Genomic DNA, 19,258 nt, shown 5'->3' with positions numbered 1-19,258 from the left:
AGATTGTAAATCAATGAAAAGATCTCTTCTGTACACTCTCCTCCATGGCATGGTCGAGCCCAATGAGGACTTCCGTTTCTTGCACATGTAACTGAGGTTCTGCCTCTGCCCGATGTTGTTGGAAGTCTGAAAGGGGCAGGAAAATTCAAAAAGACATCAGTTTCTAGAGGGTTGCTGGTATCCAGCTGCAGGAGTAGTAAAATCAGTGGCATTATTTGTATTTTCTGACAATGAATTAGATAATAAACCAGTTTGATTGATCTCACGTTTAGCAGCAAGCAAAATTCATAGCACCAGAGGTGTTAAAATTTACATCAGATGAAGGCAATGCCAAATTATGTTGTAACTGTTCAGTAGCAGCTTGTTGAGTAGTATTTCTTACAATGTCATTTGTCCGTTTGGACCCTCGTGGCAAGACAAAGATATGGCCTTGTTGAAAATCAGCCATATCCCTAGCCAACTTCCATTTCTTAACAATTTACTGCTTATCATCATAGGCTAGAACTTTTAAAAGGACATTGTCAATCTCTGCTGAGTAAGTAGGTTCAGAGAACCTACAATACAAACCTGCTTGTGCCTTTTCAAGTTTGTTACATAATTCTTTTTCATATGGAGCAAAGAAATCATTGAGAAGGTGCATGTAATTGATGCTTAGTTCTATATTAAGTATCTTCCAGTGTTTTAATAGTTCTGGATAAGCACTACCATATGTGGGCATGCGGAGAACTTGCAGGCCCCTAGGAACCACTTTATGGTAAATGCAGGATTCCATATGTAGTCTTTGCCACTGCATTCTCTTTAGCTTATATAAGTCATTCTCAAATTCTCTCAGAACTTGTTTAAAGGTAGCCCAATCAGTAGGCTCATCTATTGCAATTCCATCTGTAAGAGAACAGCTCAAAAGTGGCTTGTTGTCAAAATTCAATAATTGTTTAAAACACTGTTGGTTACTCACATCCAAGTTGGGCCGATAGCCCAATTTAATATCAACTTGTTCAGCCATGTGCTGCTCAGACACACAAAATACCAATATCAGAAAGAAGAAAATGTGTCCAAGGAAACCAAAGGTTACCCAGTACGAAGTAAATACGATAAATGCAACGCTATAAAATCAGAATTATGATCAGTAAAAATAGAAACATGTTTTTCTAGGACATTGTGTTTTATGTCTAATGTCACCCATATGCTGAAGAATGTGCTCTTTAAGCATCCTAACAGTTTTCCCTACATAGAATGAAGTGCTGATCCTTTGTTACCAACTATTCATGGCTTACCTAAGATCCATAAGTCTTTACATAACCCACCTCTTCACCCCATTGTTTCAGGCAGGGGTTGGGCCACAGAATTTATTTCCATTTTTATTGAGCATCACTCAAAAAAACCTTTGGAAAAAGCTAGTGCGGTCCTTAGGGATAGGGAGCACTTTCTGAGTATGTTGGGTGATTATTCTACAGAACATGGTATTTATTCTGAACATACTTTGTTAGTTACCATGGAAATGCAGTCCTTATTTACTATCATACCCCATGAAATGGGCATTACCAATCTGAAGAGTTTTCTAACTGCAAAAGCTGACTATTCATCTGAATTGATTGGATGTATAGGTGTCTTAACGGACATGATTCTACAAAATAATGTATGTTTGTTTAATGACATTCTTTATAGACAAAGATAGGGGTTGCAATGGGGACTCCTTGCGCTAACAGTTATGCCAGCCTAGTGTTGGCAGAATGGGAGCGTGAGGTAGTCATCAGTGGGCACCCCTTCTCCACACATTTGCTGTATCACAAGCGCTTTGTGGATGACATTTTTGTTTTGTGGGAAGGTTCAGAGGCTGATTTACTTGAATTTGTCCATTATTTAGAAACATCAAGTAATTGTTTTAAATTTACTGTGAATTATTTAGCCATAGAATACTATAGACTTTTTAGATGTGAAAATTGACCTTTTTGATGGAGTTATTAAAACCTCCCTATATAGGAAACCATGTAGGAAGAATACTTTTTTACATCACAATAGCATGCATCCCAGAGATATTTTTAACAATATCACCAAAAGTCAGTATCCTAGAATTTCTCGCTTACACACTGAGGATATAGAATGTTTTGAAGCTATGGATCTACTAAGTAATGACTTTTTGGCTAGGAGCTAAAAGGAGCAGCATTTGAATGCTACATATGGTGAGATTGCTTCCTTGAGATCAAGCAAGGGCAAACCTTTCTTTAAATGCTCATATGAGTCCAAGTCACTCCATGTTAACTCAACTGGCCATAAAGTTAGACTTTCATTAACTTATGGCCATTATGTGCAGCAGGTCTGCAGCACAGTTAATAAATTTTGGCCCATATTACTCTCAGACGACAAAATAAAATCTATAGTGGGTGATAAACCTTGTTATGTATTTAAGAACAATTTGTCTCTGAAGAAACAACTGTGTTATATATCTACAGTTAGACCAGTTTTATCTTCTGAGTGGAAGGGAACCTATCCTTGTAGGGACTGCAAAGCCTGCTGTCACATTCCTACCAGGGTAGTTTTTCAGCATCCAGTATATGATGTTATATTTAAACCTGACTTTTATTCTGATTGTAAATCCCACGGACTTGTATACTTGGCCAGATGTAAACGTTGCACTTCATTCTATGTGGGGAAAACTGTTAGGATGCTTAATAAGCGCATTCTTCAACATATAGGTGACATTAGACGTAAAAACACACTTAATGCCCTAGCCAAACATGTTTCAATTTTGCCTGATCATAGTTTTGATTTTATAGTGTTGCAATTGCTATATTTTAACAAAAGGCATGGTGATTTTAATAATAGACTTGAAACTGCAGAGACAAGGTGGATTGTAATGTTGCAGGCAGATAAACTGCATGGCCTTAATGCCTTTGTTCCTTTAAAACCAATTCTTAAGAAAAGAAGTATACATCAATAATTGATTACTGTATTCTATTGGTTAATTGAAGCACATGTTTTAGTATTTAATGGGTTCTGTTGTTTTATTCTGTTGATCTGATGAAGCACAACTTGTGTGAAAGTGCTTATTCTGGGTACTTTGTGTATTAAAGTTTTATACTTTTACAGCCTTGGTTGATGCCTGGTTTGTTTGCAGCATTTATTGTATTTACTTCGTACTGGGTAACCTTTTGCTTCCTTGGGCACATTTTCTTCTTTCTAATTTAAGAAATCTATATGTTTTACAAGAACAGTATACTTACCCCCCCCCCCCCCCTTGAAACTGCTGTAGTCTCTGCACACTTTCTACCAATGTTATCAACACTTGAACTAACTGCTTGTTAGAAGTAAGGAATTATTTTCATTTTCTGATTATTCTTTTTTTTGGGGGATATGGCCATCCTTGCAGTTGTTCATAGTCAAAAGTCAAGCACTTTGACATTGTGAACTGGGATGACTATCTCATGAATTCAATAAAATACTAGAGTGTTACTCTGGAATTGAACAACACAATCTCTCAACCGGGGTAGCCCTGTGATAATAGAGGCATGATAGCAATGGTTAAGTTGCAGTTCCTGTGAGTTTGCACATGTATGTAGATGTGTGTGTGTGTGTGTGTGTGTGTGTGTGTGTGTGTGTGTGTGTGTGTGTGTGTGTGTGTGTGTGTGTGTGAACTCTGGTATGTCCATTTGTGGCAGCAACCTTTCAGTGCAGGACTGACTACTAATACAACTGTGATATGGTCAGCAGTGTGCAGCCTCCATGTACTAATTCTTTTTTTTTTTTTTTTTTTTTTTTTTAGGTCTTGGGTATCATCAAAACTGTTTGGGTCATGTAACCATCAACCACCTAGCCTGCATAGATAAGTTACACCTGACCTTCACAGAGTCAAAACCAGTTGTCTGGATGTGTGCAAAATGTATACTGTATTCCACAAATATCTGTCAGTAGGTGCATGTCTGCCTCTTGGTCAGACCTTATGGATGATAGCTGTGAACATGAAATTTCAAACTGAAATAACATCACTTACAAGTCTGCATGCAAGTCTTATTGCTTTAACCAGTGTAACTTGACTTGGAAATGAAAAGCTAAATGGAATGGAGGCTTTGTCATCGTGCTGCCTAGTGGTTGTAGGGGTCTGATCTCTTTGTGATATGGACACTGAATTGCCTAGCCTTATTTACAGAGTTAGTGGAGAACATTACATCAGCAATACAATATATTGCAACAAGCTGCTAGGTGTTGTGTCTTTATGGGGCTTATAGTCCTGTTTGTGAAGTGATGCAGCAATGTCTACCCTCATTTACAATAGCAAATATGTCCAGAGCTATTCTCAAGTACATTGGTAGAAAGTCGGAAGAAACTACAGAAATTTCAAAGGAGGAGGGTAGGTATACTGTACTTGTAAAACATACAATTTTCATAAATTAGTAACTAACGAAAACCCTGCATGAAGAGGCATGAAGAGGCCAGATCTGTATAGTACTGAATTTAGTACATTTGCATCTACAAACAAACAAAAAAGACTAGTTTTGCTGATAAACTTTGAACGTTCTGAATGAAGATCACTGTACCCTGCTGAAGTGCAATCTTTGAGTTGTTATAATGAATTACCAGGGGGTGTGGGGAGTGTGGTGGGGGGGGGGGTAGTGCTTGCCCCCTGCAAAAACATGAAAGAAAATTTTTTTTTGTTTTGATTTTTTATTTTGTTTGATGTTCGAAGTTTCAAAACTTCGATCATATGGTCATTGACCATATGTTGTTGGGAGGGTGGCCTAATGGTTAAGGTGTTTGCCTTACAAACACAAGGTGCAGGGTTTGAGTCTCACAAGGGATAATTGGCTAGGCTTAAAATGGCTTGCAAGGGCAGTTAGCCTAACACTGATCTATGAACCTATGATGTTTGAAGTTATGAAACTTTGATCATCTGATGTAGACCTATATATATATATATATATATATATATATATATATATACTCCATGTTGGTCAGATGACCATAAGCTGATCACCCTAGATATCCACATCTCACCGCCACCCACCGTTAAGGAAACCATGGAAAAAATTTCTCCAATCCCAACTTTATGCTTCTTATGACAGAAGTGGCAAACATCATAACACCCATGCAGATGGACAATACATTTACAACTGCTGAATCCTACACAAATGCACTCTATAAGCACTTACATGAGTCCATGGATCGTGCTTTCCCAAACAGAACCAAGACACTATCCTCCAAAAAAAGGAAGCCAATCTCGTGGTCCCCTGCTATAAACAAACTCTACAACAGAAGGAAGAAACTGTTGCAAAAAGGAGTAGGAGTGTAGGAGTTGCCTGGTCAGCCTCAGTAAGAAGCTGAGATCCCTTATAAGATCCTCCAAAGCTAGCTACGAAAACAAAATCATCACTGATTCTAATGGCAACCACAAAGCATTCTATAGCTATGTCAAAAATCTCAGTGGCAACACCCAGATCTGCTCTGAATTACAGCACAACGGCACAAAAATTACAGAAACAACTGATATTGCCAACATCCTGGCAGACAGGTTCAGTTCTAACTTTACCCCCCTCTCACCCCCTAAAGGGCCCATATCTATACAGGAAGAATGCAGAGTCCCTATAATCACATCTATGCAGGTAAAAGCTGCACTCTTTAAAACCAAAAACACAGCATCCATGGGACCGGACAACATCCCAGGCTGTGTTTTACATGAACTTCAGAACGAACTGGCTCCCCACCTAAGCACCATGTTCAGTCTTAGTCTCACATCAGGCTTTGTGCCCACTGAATGGTGCACAGCAACAGTTATCCCACTTTACAAAGGGGGAGCCACCACTGATCCTGGGAACTATCGCCCTATTAGCTTGATGAGCCTGGCCTGCAAGGCCATGGAATGTATCATCATGGAACTCAAACAAAGACATTGGTAACCTCCAAACTCTGGACCCCAACAAGTTCGGGTTTGTGAAAGGCAGATCATGCCTTCTGAACCTGATCGACTTCTTTGAGGCAGTCACCAAAGCCGTAGATGAGGTAAGGTGGTTCACACAGCCTATCCTGACCTTGCCAAGGTTTTTGACACAACCCCCCATTCTGGAATTATAGCTAAACTCACTAAACTAGGTATATATCCCTATGTCACAAGATGGGTTGCCAACTGGCTCACTGACAGAACCCACACTGTAAAAGTTGCATACTCCAAATCTGACTTCAAACCAGTGACTAGTGGAGTGCCACAGGGTTCAGTCCTGGGACCTCTCCTGTTTGGTATCTACTTCTGTGAAGTACAGGCTAACACAGAAGGCCTATGGCTAATGAATTTCACAGATGACTGCAAACTAGAAGCCATAGTAGAGTCCCCAAAAGATGTGGACATCCTACCGAAGGGCCTCACTCAGACAGATGCCTGGTGTCAGAGGCATGGCCTCAAGCTCACTGCCAAAAAGTGCATTGTCATCCCCTTTGGTAAAAACTCTGTACCCATGAACTACCATAAAAACGGCAGTCTGCTTAATGCTGAATGTGTGATAAGAGACCTTGGGACCTAGGTGGACAGTAGTCTCTCCTTTGATAATCACATTGCCACAGTAGTCAGTAAATCCTTCTATGTGGCACACCTCATCAGAAAAGGGTTCTCATCCAGGAAAAGAGAGGTCTTTGTTCCCCTCTACTCGGCACTCATTAGACCCATTATAGAGTACAACGCCCCTTTTGGAATGTACCTCACAAGACATCTGCAGCAGCTGGAAAGCCCATAGAAGTACCTTACAAAAAGGATTACTGGCCTCAGACAGATGCCCTACACTGACCGTCTCAAAAAACTCCAGCTTTACTCTGTAGCATATCGCCTGCTCCGAGGAAATCTCTGCCTGAAATATAAAGCTATGTTAAACCCAGAGCTGTTGGACATGCTACACCTTAAGAAATCCCAATCCCTCTGAGCTACACACTCTAGGAACCTAAACCTTGTCACCACAATAAACAGGACATGCTGGAGGGATCAATTCCTGTCTCAGAGCCTTCCTATACTCTGGAGCAAACTACCCATCTATGTCAAGCAGAGTTCCTCATTTGCACTCTTCAAGAAAAATCTTGATGAGTGGATGGGAAATAGAAAATACAGCCAGGGGATCACTTCTGTGGCTCTGCTCAACAGGGGCACTAACTTTCTTGGGTGGTTTAAGCCAGGGAACCTTGCTGGCTAGGCTTACTTAGGTCCTTGGGCCAATAGCCTTGTACCTACCTATGAACCTCTGAACCTATATACACACACACACACACACACACACACACACACACACACACACACACACACACACACACACACACACACACACACACACACACACACACACACACACACACACACACACACACGCACGCACACACGCACACACACACACACAAATTCTGCTCTTTCGATGCCACACAAATTGGCAAACAAAATTTGTTGACCAATCATAACATCACCACTACAACACATCCACATGCAGTACATTGAACATGGAAACAAATTTCCTTTTCCAGTACACTACCCAAAACCTGATCACATTCAGCTCACATTTGTCAGAATAATGGTTCTGTTGTGGGAAGTTTATTTTATTTTTTTTAATTTAGATGCAGGTTAGGGTCAGGATTAGAGTTAGGCTCCACCCACCTCCGCCCTAGTAATGCATGTTATCCCTACTCCTACACCTAACCCCAACCTGCATCTATATTAAAAATAAAAAGCCTTCCCATAACAATCCCACTACACAAGCAGCTTTGACACTCACCACACAAACATACACCTACACTACACCAATTCCCTAACCTAACCCAGACTCTAACCCTGAACATTAATGATCATACACACTTAATCTACCCCCTTACCTAAGCCTTACTCTAACCCTAAACTACATACATTTACAAACACAGACAAACATACATCCCTACTACACATCCTACTTACTTGATTCAACAAACGCATACTAGTCAAAATATCCATTATGTTAAATCAAAAAACACTAAACACTAAACTTCCACCTGTCAACCAAAGTGACCAATGCCCAAACAGTCAGCATCTGTGTGTGTGTGTGTGTGTGTGTGTGTGTGTGTGTGTGTGTGTGTGTGTGTGTGTGTGTGTGTGTGTGTGTGTGTGTATATGTGTGCGTGTGCATATACATTGCATCCCAGGCTTTTGATTTTTTATAATTTGCCTTTTTGTTTACTTCTTTAGAATTTTCTAGTATTTCGATCATGAATCTCCTTTAACTGTAAACTGAATTAATTGAATTATCTTTGCTATAGTGGCTTGAGTTGTGACTAGAAATAATCCTCAGACCAGTCTAACCACCTGTTGAGCAAAGTGAATAAATAAGTGAAACAAATGTGCATGCAGATCTTTGGGCCCTGCACATTTGCATATAGGCAACAACTGTCAGAGTTAAGTCATGCACCATTTTTTTCTGCTTGGTATGCATATCCCTTTGAATTCCACCACTGGTTTAACCCTGCATCAGCTTCATGCACTAAGGACTCTGTGCCTGAACCCTTTTCAGTTGTTAGAGACTTTTGCAGAACACGTACTTGAATTATAAACATCAGACCTGATATTAATTAGGCCGTGGGCAGTGCTTTGTGTTAAGTTTTCTATAGTATATCACTCTGTATGGTCAGAAGGAAAGTAAATATTAGGTTTATGCATGGAAGTTAAATGGAGTGCTAGCTTGTGTAGGAGGTTCCCTAGTATGTCAGCAATAGTGATTCTCTGTTTTGTGCAGAAAACTATTTAGTAGTTGCTTCAACAAACCTGTCAATATAGCATTGAGTTGGCTGAGCAGGAAAGGTTGAGAGGAAAAGTTGAACACACTATAAAAATGGAAATTATTTTCTCATATTAACTGTGAACAAAAAAAAGTGGCACAGTCATTTAGTAAACAAATCATTTTCACATACCATTATTGTGTGACACAAACCTACAGACAGACAGACACTATCATAAGGGATCTAGGTACTCTTGTTGATAATTATCAATTGTTGTACCAGCATATTTCTACAGTAGTTTGGAAAGCCTTCTTTCTGGATCATGTAACTTTCAATCATGTCTCCATTAGATCCATAGAAGTGTTAATGTTCTTTTATGCATATATCATCAGGCACATTATTGATACAATGTACCTTCAAGCATGTATTTCCCCAAATATGTCTCTTAACTTGTGAGACTCTTCAGGGATTCATAACTTAAAAGGTCATAGGCCTCAGAAATCTGTTATTAGAACAAACTAGAAAGCACCTCTCAAGCTCTTATAGACTCCTGCGTGGAGATCTCTGTCTAGCCTTACAAGCCATGAAAGATCCAACCTCCTATGACCTATTTTTACACAGAACAAATAACACCACAAATAACTGGTTAAAGGAATTAAACCTGCATCAGCAAATAAGTAAGACACTTTGGCGTGATACAGTTTAATGCCACAGTGTATCTCTCACCTCAAACCAAGCTTCCGCTACATGTCAGGCAGAGCAGCATCCTTGCCACCTTCAAAATAAACCTGGATAGGGATCTCAAATTTCCTCTAGGTCTATCTTATCCTAGTCTCCTTGAGGATTTAGAGAACCTCTGAATGGGGAATTTTGGCTAGGCTTGTAATTTCCTGCTAACTGGTTGCCTGCTGCTTACGTGTGAATCTAACCTATATACTACAGGAAGCAACTCATCAACAGCTCATGCCCTTAATCCTCTGCACCAACTGCCTGAAGATTGTTGCTACCTAAGGAAGAATACTTTGGATTTAACAGAGATACCAGGTATAAATGACATATGACTAAGGAAGAGATTATTTTACTGAAGCTGTGAAAAAGGCCTACTCAATATTAACATCATAATTATCATCTGCCTCTACCCCTTTTATGCCAGGATGCCTAGTACCCAGCAGTGGTGGAACACAGGATGATGATGATATTAATAAATGTATTAAAGGTATGGAAGAGGAATGTTGTAATAGTGCAGATGAGTGCAGGTCCTACCCTCTTACAGCACAGACTGTTAAGGTCAGTAAAAGGAGAAAGGATCAGGAGCAAGAAAGAAGGAAGAGCTAAACTGCTGCAATAAAGGAAGGAAATCAGAGAAGATACCAAACTCCCATGTTGTCACTAAGGGAGGAAAATGAGGGGAAAGAAAGGAGATGATGTGAGTTAGTGTAAGTGAAGTGTATAACTAATAGAGGATAACACGGAATTAGACAACAGTGCCTATGTTGCCATGATATTCACAAAGCGACAGATATCCCTTACTGCCACTAGGGGGAGAGTGTTGATGTAGAAAAAAGGAAGAGTGGACTACGTACGCATGCAGACAGTAGTATTGCTAAGTATAAACAATGAGCACAGAGTAAAGATGGGGGACTGATATTTCTTGCTGTAACTAAAGGAACAGTATTGAAGAGAGCAATATTGAAGAGAAAAAAGGAAGAGGAGTGTTGTTAAGTTCAGTGTGGCTATGCTGCCATCATAGTCACTTAAAGGAGAAAATATAGTGGAGATATCCCATGGTGCCACCAAAGGAATTGATTTACAGATCATAGTAGAATGGAAAAAAAAAAGGCTTTCCCCTTCCAGACAGCAGTGTTAGGGATAAATTGTTAATCCTGGCATCACAGTCACTAAATGATGAAAAGGTAGACCTTGCTAACACAAAGGGAAGAGACTTGCAGAGTGCAGTGCTAAAGGAGAAAATAGGAGTAGTGACTGTGTTAGCTTCCATGTCATACTCTGGCTAATTATAAAAAATATTGAGGGATTGTTCATTTGTTGCCTCAAAGAAGATAAGTTGTAGTGAGGGAGTTGGAAGAGTTTCCTTGCTGCCATTAATAAAGGAATTAGGCAATGAAATAAATATTCCCAGCCTCTACAGAAGGAGAAAAATAGTATTGAAAACTATATTTGCAGAGGGAAGATAGTAATGAGAGTTTTCCTTTGCTACCACTAAGGGAAAATATTTGTTGGCAATATAATCAATGTTTTAGAAGACAGGCAGAAAGACTAGCAGATATAGGGGCAGGAGGGTAAGGCATTTCCTTGCTTCCATGAAGAAGAAAGAAATAGAAGGAAATAGGTCTTATTGTTACACTGGGAATGAAAAATGCCATGATGGTAGTGACTGAGAAACAGTACCTCTATTAAGAGGTAGACAAAGAGAAAAAAAAAACATAGATAGATAGATAGAGAGAGAGATAGATAGATAGATAGATAGATAGATAGATAGATAGATAGATAGATAGATAGATAAAGACACAGCAATGTAGATATATACATACACACACACACACACACACACACACACACACACACACACACACACACACACACACACACACACACACACACACACACACACACACACACACACACACACACACACACACACACACACACACATATATATGTGTCTGTGTGTGTGTGTGTGTGTGTGTGTGTGTGTGTGTGTGTGTGTGTGTGTGTGTGTGTGTGTGTGTGTGTGTGTGATGGACAGAGAGAGAGAGAGCATTGCAAAAGAGAATGCGAATAATAGGATGCATTTAATGGTATAGAATCTGTATAGTGTCATTTATGTCAGTAGAAGGTGTGATGTAACAAAACTATGGGAAGAACTGACTAGAGATTAAAATTATAAGGTGGTTTATGAGGATTAATGAAGTTAGATAATGGAGTAGAGACAATTAGGTATATAGGAAATGAGGTGGGGTGGGTTGGAATGGGCCCACTGGACCTACAATGCCTTCTAAGGAGCAACCTGGGAGAAATGTTTGGTTAAGTTACTTACTCAAGGTCACAGAGTAGGCAAATGAGGGCAGGGGGAATCAAATCATGTTGCACAGGAACTTCTTCTCATACATTTGACCCTCTCTGACAAACAGCCATTGTACATACATGCTGATTCCAGACAGGGTAGCTTTGTTAAGGAAAAATGGTCTTCTTCTCTGTCTCTCTTGTGAGTTACAACTAACTCCTTAAATGACTCTACAGACATCCGTTGCTATCAGAACATTTACAAAGCTTTCTTATGTATTACATTTGCACTCACATATACCTAGAGTCTCCAATCCACCAAATGTATGTCTTTGGAATTTGAGATAAAAAAGGAGCACTAGGAGAAAATCTATGCAAACACTGGGATTGCATGCAGGCTTCATGCAGTAGGCACCCCATTTGAGAACTACTTGCTGTGAGGTGCAAAAGAGGGCTGGAACTTCCCACATCATAAATGTAAGGCACATGTTCCAAAATGGATCCCATTTACATGATTGAATTTTCACATACCAGAAACTTAAAAGGATGAGATGATTTTGCTGAAAAAGTACTTTCACAAATGGTTAAATCACTGGAATTTTACTCCAGCAAAGGAAACACTTGGACACCATAGTGACATTTGTCCATTTCTTCACTGTAATGTGATTTCAGAGTTAGTATACTTAGTTAGGGGGGGTTTGGAGGGGTGTAGCCCCCCACATGGGGGGTGTGGGAGGTGAAGCCCAGTACTTGGGTGGGTTTGATTTGCTTTGGTTTGTTTATTTTGTTGTGGTGGCCAAATGGTTCCTTTCCCAGAATAAATTTGCGGGGATCTGAGTTTTCATGAAAGTATGGTTTTGATGAAGTCCTCTCATCCTTTTCAGTTTCAGATAAGTGAAAATTTGATTATGTGAAGTAGACCCATTCCAAAATATAAGAAATAAGGCTTTTTAACCCAAAAGGACTTTGAAGAATTACCAACTCATATCTTGTTATTTAAATTGGCCAAAATGACATTAAAAGAAAAGATAATCAAAACTGTATATACTGAAATGATATGAAGAATAGTTTGATTGCTAGTATAAGATGCATAAATTTGCAATAATGCAAAATCACTGCATTAGACAAAGTAGGAATTTGAAACTACATGCTATCTCACTAACACAACTGTATTTCTGTGGTGGAATATTAGTGTTAATAGTAACCATTTATTTGGTGTTAATACACACACACACACACACAGACACACACATACACACAAACATATAGACACACACACACACACACACACACACACACACACACATATATGCACATATATCTGTATATGTATATATGTGTGTGTGTGTGTGTGTGTGTGTGTGTGTGTGTGTGTGTGTGTGTGTGTGTGTGTGTGTGTGTGTGTGTGTGTGTGTGTGTGTGTCTGTGTGTGTGTGTGTGTGTGTGTGTGTGTGTGTGTGTGTGTGTGTGTGTGTGTGTGTGCACGCGATTTGTGCATGTATGTGTGTGTATGCTTTTCTTGTATTCACCAATCTAAAATCGCAAAGTATTTTCATAGCATAGTTTGATAATTCTTATTTTAAAAGAAAAGCTAAATGAATTACTGCCTTAAACTTGCACATTAAATTGTATTCTAATCATTTTCATTGATCATCAGTATAACAAAGTAGAAGCAATACTATTCTGATTCTATAAGTCTAATCAGTACTAAAAGAAACATATGGTGTTTGTTTTAACTATATTTGAAGTTTAACTGTGTAATATATTGCTTAACAGTTATCAGAGAGTACTTTCTCAAGCAAAACATTTAGCATTTTGTAAGCCATGCTGAGTTTTACTGAATCTTTTATACACAATTATTAGAAGTTCAACCAAAAATGTAACAGTACACTGAAATAAGAATTGTGAAAACTGTAGTGTGAGGCCTCATTAACTTTATTTGGTCATTAGATTTTCCATGATTTATTTCACACTTCATAAGTAAAATAATGAACTTCAAAAGTCACATGGCTTTATAGCTGAGTGGCAATATTAAGCATCATTATCTTGTAAAAATGATTTATACAGGAAAGGAATTACATTTATCATATATGCACAACTCTTTTCTCTTTAGGACACACTCTTCACAAACAATGCTAATATGAAAATAACATGTCAGGAATAAATTATTAATTCAATGTGTCATTAATAAAACTTGAAAACATTGAAGCAACCTGTATCCACAATATATTAAATTGTTTAGCTATTTTTCCTTCACTTAATGTTAGCACATAATGTATTATAGACATTTTATTTGCATTCTTTGAAACAACAGCAAAATTTATAGAACGTGTGTTGACTTCATTGTACAAATCACACATACCTTAATCTGGTAGAGTTTACATGTTAACACATATACATTTATACTATATTTTAATTAGGGATGTCACTACTTCATTTACCACATATACTAGTGATTTTTATTTTACACTGAATAACTTCATATCATAATTTATTGCTCTGAATCGTCCATTTCATCTTATTTCTACTGCTGTAAAATGGAGCTGATCTATAAATGGAATTACCTAATGAGATGTTTTGCAAGTTATTGTTGTTAACTGTTTATTTGGAAAATTATTCACATAAATTACTTCTGTTACCTGTATATCCCATTAACCTCTCCATGCACATGTTTTGTGAATGATTAAAATGAGAATTCTGTAGGAAATTTTCATTTGAAGACTACTGTTGGCCAGTCATCTTCTGAAGTATTGTTTTATTTTAAAAGAAAGTAAATTTATGACTTTGCCTCTTTCTCTTTTTCTCCATGTTTGTAATCAAAATTCCAGCACTGATATTATTTATTGTATAACGGTGTCAATAAAGGCAGTCTTCCTAAACAGTGGTGTCGACCAATAATTCCAAGTCCCAATTCCAAAAGTATTGGATAACCTTTTATTGGTATAAAAACAAGATTTAGCGCTTTTGTCTCCACACCGGAGACCTCTTCAGAATCCATTCGTGAATGCTTTCTACCCTACATTAAAATGTCTAGCCTTGCCTTTCATCAGTATGACAAACACTGTTATCAGTAAATATTTGAGGTGTATTCTAATCTAGTCTAGTACATCTTTCAGACTAGGATTCAATATCTCAAACTTTCAGATGAGTACTTATTATCAAGGGAAATCAATACTATTATTCTCTATGATAATACAGTACATAATTTCTGTTGATTTTTGAGAATTGTATGGTGGTTGTTTAGATGCTAGCATTTATGTACATGGACAGTTGTAACATACCTTTATAATGTCTTGCAGTAGATTTTATTGATGCATTTGATGTTTGATTTCTTAGTAATGAAACTCATACATAATTTATTTGAGCTCCAATTTGAAGTGTAAGCTACATATTTAGGCCCCTGTTATTAGTGGTTAGTCTGTGTGACATAAACAGATATTATATAAACAATGTATTTTGTAGATGAACAAATGGCATAGCACACACAGTAATGGCTTTCCAAGGTAGGGTATAGTACTTGTCCCACTACAAACTGAGGATGTCAGAATCTTGTTGCCAAAGGCAAATACTTCACTTATTCTGACACTGCTCAGAAGTAAGTGATAGGGTTAAAAGGTACAAAACAGAAGGACATCACAAGTACAGAACAATGCTGAAATAAATGTGCAGGAGGAGCAATCGTAATGGGTTAAGTACTTTTAGTAAATAATACTACAGAATAATAGTATTCATTGGATAACAGGAACTTCAGCAAATGAGAGAAGAGTGAAATAATCTAAATAAACACATGATGAAACTGAGTACGGACAAGACAATGGTCATGGCAGTAATTGGTAGAAATCAGAAGAAGCTATAAACTGAGGTAGAAAAGATAGTGCAACAGGTTAACAGCTTCAAATATCTAGGAGGTATGACTGAGGAGAAAGGAAGTTTGAATAAGGAGGGGAAAGTTAGAATCAGAGGTGCTGCAACTAACTGATGCAATAGAACAGGGATAGCATGCATCAGTGGAATATTAAAGAAGCTGAAAAGTAAGATGTATGAGCAATGGCGCAACAAGAGCTTCTTTGTGGTACTAATCTGTGGTCTGCGAAAAGTAAGATGTATGAACAATGGTGCAACAAGAGCTTCTTTGTGGTACTCATCTGTGGGCTACGAAAAGTAAGATGTATGAACAATGGCACAACAAGAACTTCTTTGTGGTACTGATCTATGGGCTGGGAAAAGTAAGATGTATGAACAATGGCGCAACAAGAGCTTCTTTGTGGTACTGATCTGTGGGCTACGAAAAGTAAGATATATGAACAATGGCGCAACAAGAGCTTCTTTGTGGTACTAATCTGTGGGCTACAAAAAGTAAGATGTATGAAATAGTGGTGCGATAAGAGCTTCTTTGCGGTACTGATCTGTGGGTTATGAAGACAGAGCAGCTTAAAAGGCTTGAGAGGATGATACTGAAGTACCTGAAATGGGAAGTAGGATACTTCCTGTAGGGCAAGTCAAAAAAATGAGAACATCAGAGAAGCAAAGTAGCCTTACATGCAGAGAGCATCATGGAGATCAGATTATGGTGATTCAGGAAAGCAAAAAGTTATTTTTTTTAAGTAAGATTTGGGAGAAACCGGAAGAAGGCAAGAGGGGAATAGAACATCCAATAAGGAGATGGATGGATGAATTGTGAGATGACCTGTGAAAGTCATGAATGACAGTCAAATAAGGTAGTAGAGTGACTATAAATTGAGAGAGGTAGCAACAGTTGACATGATACCCAGACCCCATACAAAAACAGGAAGAAAAGGGGCTGATCATAATAATGATGACACTGTAAATAGGATGTACAAAAAAATTAGGATAAAATAAGATGTTGCATGCTAAGCATTGGTAATATTCCATAAAATAATCTGAATAACTTGTTCTTTGACTGCAAATGGGCATTATAAGCAAAATGCATGTTGTAAATGAACAGAAACCCAATAAGTAAACAGCCATCTGTTCTTTCTAGGATGTGGGTATGATGAGTAATGCAGGATACATGCCTATTAGTTTATGCTGTTAAATCCATTCTCATTAAACTTGAATGAGATACAATAAGGCTGTCTGTAATATATCTGTGTATGCATTTATTTTGTAATTATAGTTCCACTGAAAGCAATAACTTCACATTTCATATACATAGTTCCTTTACAAGATACCCATGTTTATGTTCCAGCAGAAGTGTTTGTTGATTTGGCAAAGTAACAGTATTATGCTTAGCTTCCTGAAAATAAGGCAACATGGCATTACCGGACTCATTGCTAACAAGAAAAGTCAAGAAGGCCATATACAGCATAAAAGATCTTGTGCTCCATTAATGACTAAAAATGTCAGCAATGAAAAAGATTGCCTGGCTAATGACCTGGAGTTAGAGAAAGTGTAATTATCTTATAAATCTCTGATTACTGGCAGCAGAATAAAAGATTCATGTTTTAATCACTTGGTATTGAGACTTCATTATAAAAGCATTTGGTGCCTTAAGGGTGCAATCTATTTATTTACTTCCAAGATTAAACTGATAATAGATATTTCAAAACTGTCAACAGTAACTACTTCTGCCAAGTTCAGCATTACCATGCTCTGCATTGCCGCAGGAAATGTTGGTTTATTAAATTACTGTAATACAATCAACGTGCATAGAGGCAATTAGTTTAAATCAGACTGTGGGGGCTCAACATTTAAAATATGACTAGGATTTGATTTTCTTAAAATAATGAAAGTGTGAGGTTAGAATAGCTGTGCTTCAGAAGATTGTAATATTTTGCAGTTATGCAAAAGCAAGATGCGTCACTTTAAAAAACACCTATATGTATACTCAGTGTCCTTGTATTAACTGCTACTCTGCAATGCCATTCATTAAATGCATTTGATATGCTGTCATTAGTTTCCATGTTTGTTACTATACATTGTGGATTTTTTTTAAGTTTATGCAAACCTCTTTAAAAGCTGACAGATCATGGACCTATAGCTTATTTTACAAGGAGATTGCAAGCACATCGCTGGACTGAGGATATTTAATAATGGAAAACATGTTCGCCATCCACAAATCACGAGGCACAGTAAATAGGTATAATGAAATAGTATTAAGAGAAACATGAAAAAAGCAAGCTATGGCAAAAATGATAGAAATGAGATATACTTTTTTTGAATAAGATATTCTTATACCATTCTTTCATTTGGATTCAGTTTACTTTGATGTAGAAGAGTTGCATTTGCTTTTGTAAATACTTTTCCTTGAAATAATATAATGGAGCTTTGGGACTGAACAGCAACATTATAGCACCAGACATAGTTTACTGTAGCACAGTGGTACTCAACACTATATTACATCATGTCTGGGTCTCCCATATGCCCTGCCAGTGTACCTGTGAATCAGCACAAGAGAATGCCCAGGGATCCCGCTCATTTCATGAACTTCCTCTTTCCTTGTCTGTAGCTTGCAGTCACTGCTTCACTGTCAATTTAAATTCCAATCACATTTTTTAATTTATTTACTGACAACACGTGGGATTATATTTTGTGTATTTTAACTGTACTTGTCTTCTCATACCTGCAGAGTACAGATTACCCTAGCACAGCATATCAGAATATTATGTGCACTACGGCTTACAATTAAGTCATGCTAATATTCTTTAACATAAGTGCTACTGTGTGGCATTAATCACTATTTTTCTTATGCTGATCACTCAAGGATTTGCACATAGACTACAATTTTTTTTACCGTGTGGTAATCAGAATATCCCAAATTCTTATACATTTCTCCACTAATATTAATATACTTGCTTAGATGATAACCATAAGCTGCTAATATAATCATTTTTGGCTGATTAATACACTATTGCTATATAGGATCAATAAACCCTTTTTTGTAATGAAAATCTTACTGTTTAGTATTTTAACTTTCTTTATGCCCTGCTTTATCAACTTTTCTCCCCACTTCACTCCCTGCTGCCCTTCTGCACTGAATAGGTGAATTTTCCTACACATTTACACTGGGTGAAAATAGGTTTCACCCTTCCCCTGTAACATTCACTTTCTTATGCACTACTTTCAAAACACACTTTGTTGTTACTTACTAAGGCAAAACAATGCTAAATTAACGTTTTGGCAGTTTGGTTACATATATGATGTCACTACACTGCAGCGGAAAATGTGTTGAGTGGAAATAAGTACAGTGAAGTATGTTAATTTAAAGCAAGCATTCTAATATGTTTGTTAATTGTTATTTGTTCTGACATTTTATTAGATTGTTAACATGCTCTAAGGTTTCTTGAAAAGTCATTCAAAATGCATCTAAGAAAACACCTCTTGATATCCTATTTCTGAAGCTGCACATCTCCAGGATAAGTATAACATCTCTGCTTTCTTTTTCCTCTTCTAGCATACTTTTCTTCTCCTCTACTCTGTTACCAGCTATTGCTCTTTCTTCATTCACCCTACCTTTTACCTATGCCTCTCTTAACTTTTTTACTACTCATTTCATTTATATCTTATAATT

Source organism: Protopterus annectens, chromosome 8.part1 (genome assembly GCF_019279795.1).
Source record: "Protopterus annectens isolate FY-2018-M chromosome 8.part1, PAN1.0, whole genome shotgun sequence".
NCBI classification, from domain to species: Eukaryota; Metazoa; Chordata; order Ceratodontiformes; family Protopteridae; genus Protopterus; species Protopterus annectens.
Note: the sequence above shows the minus strand (reverse complement) of the source record.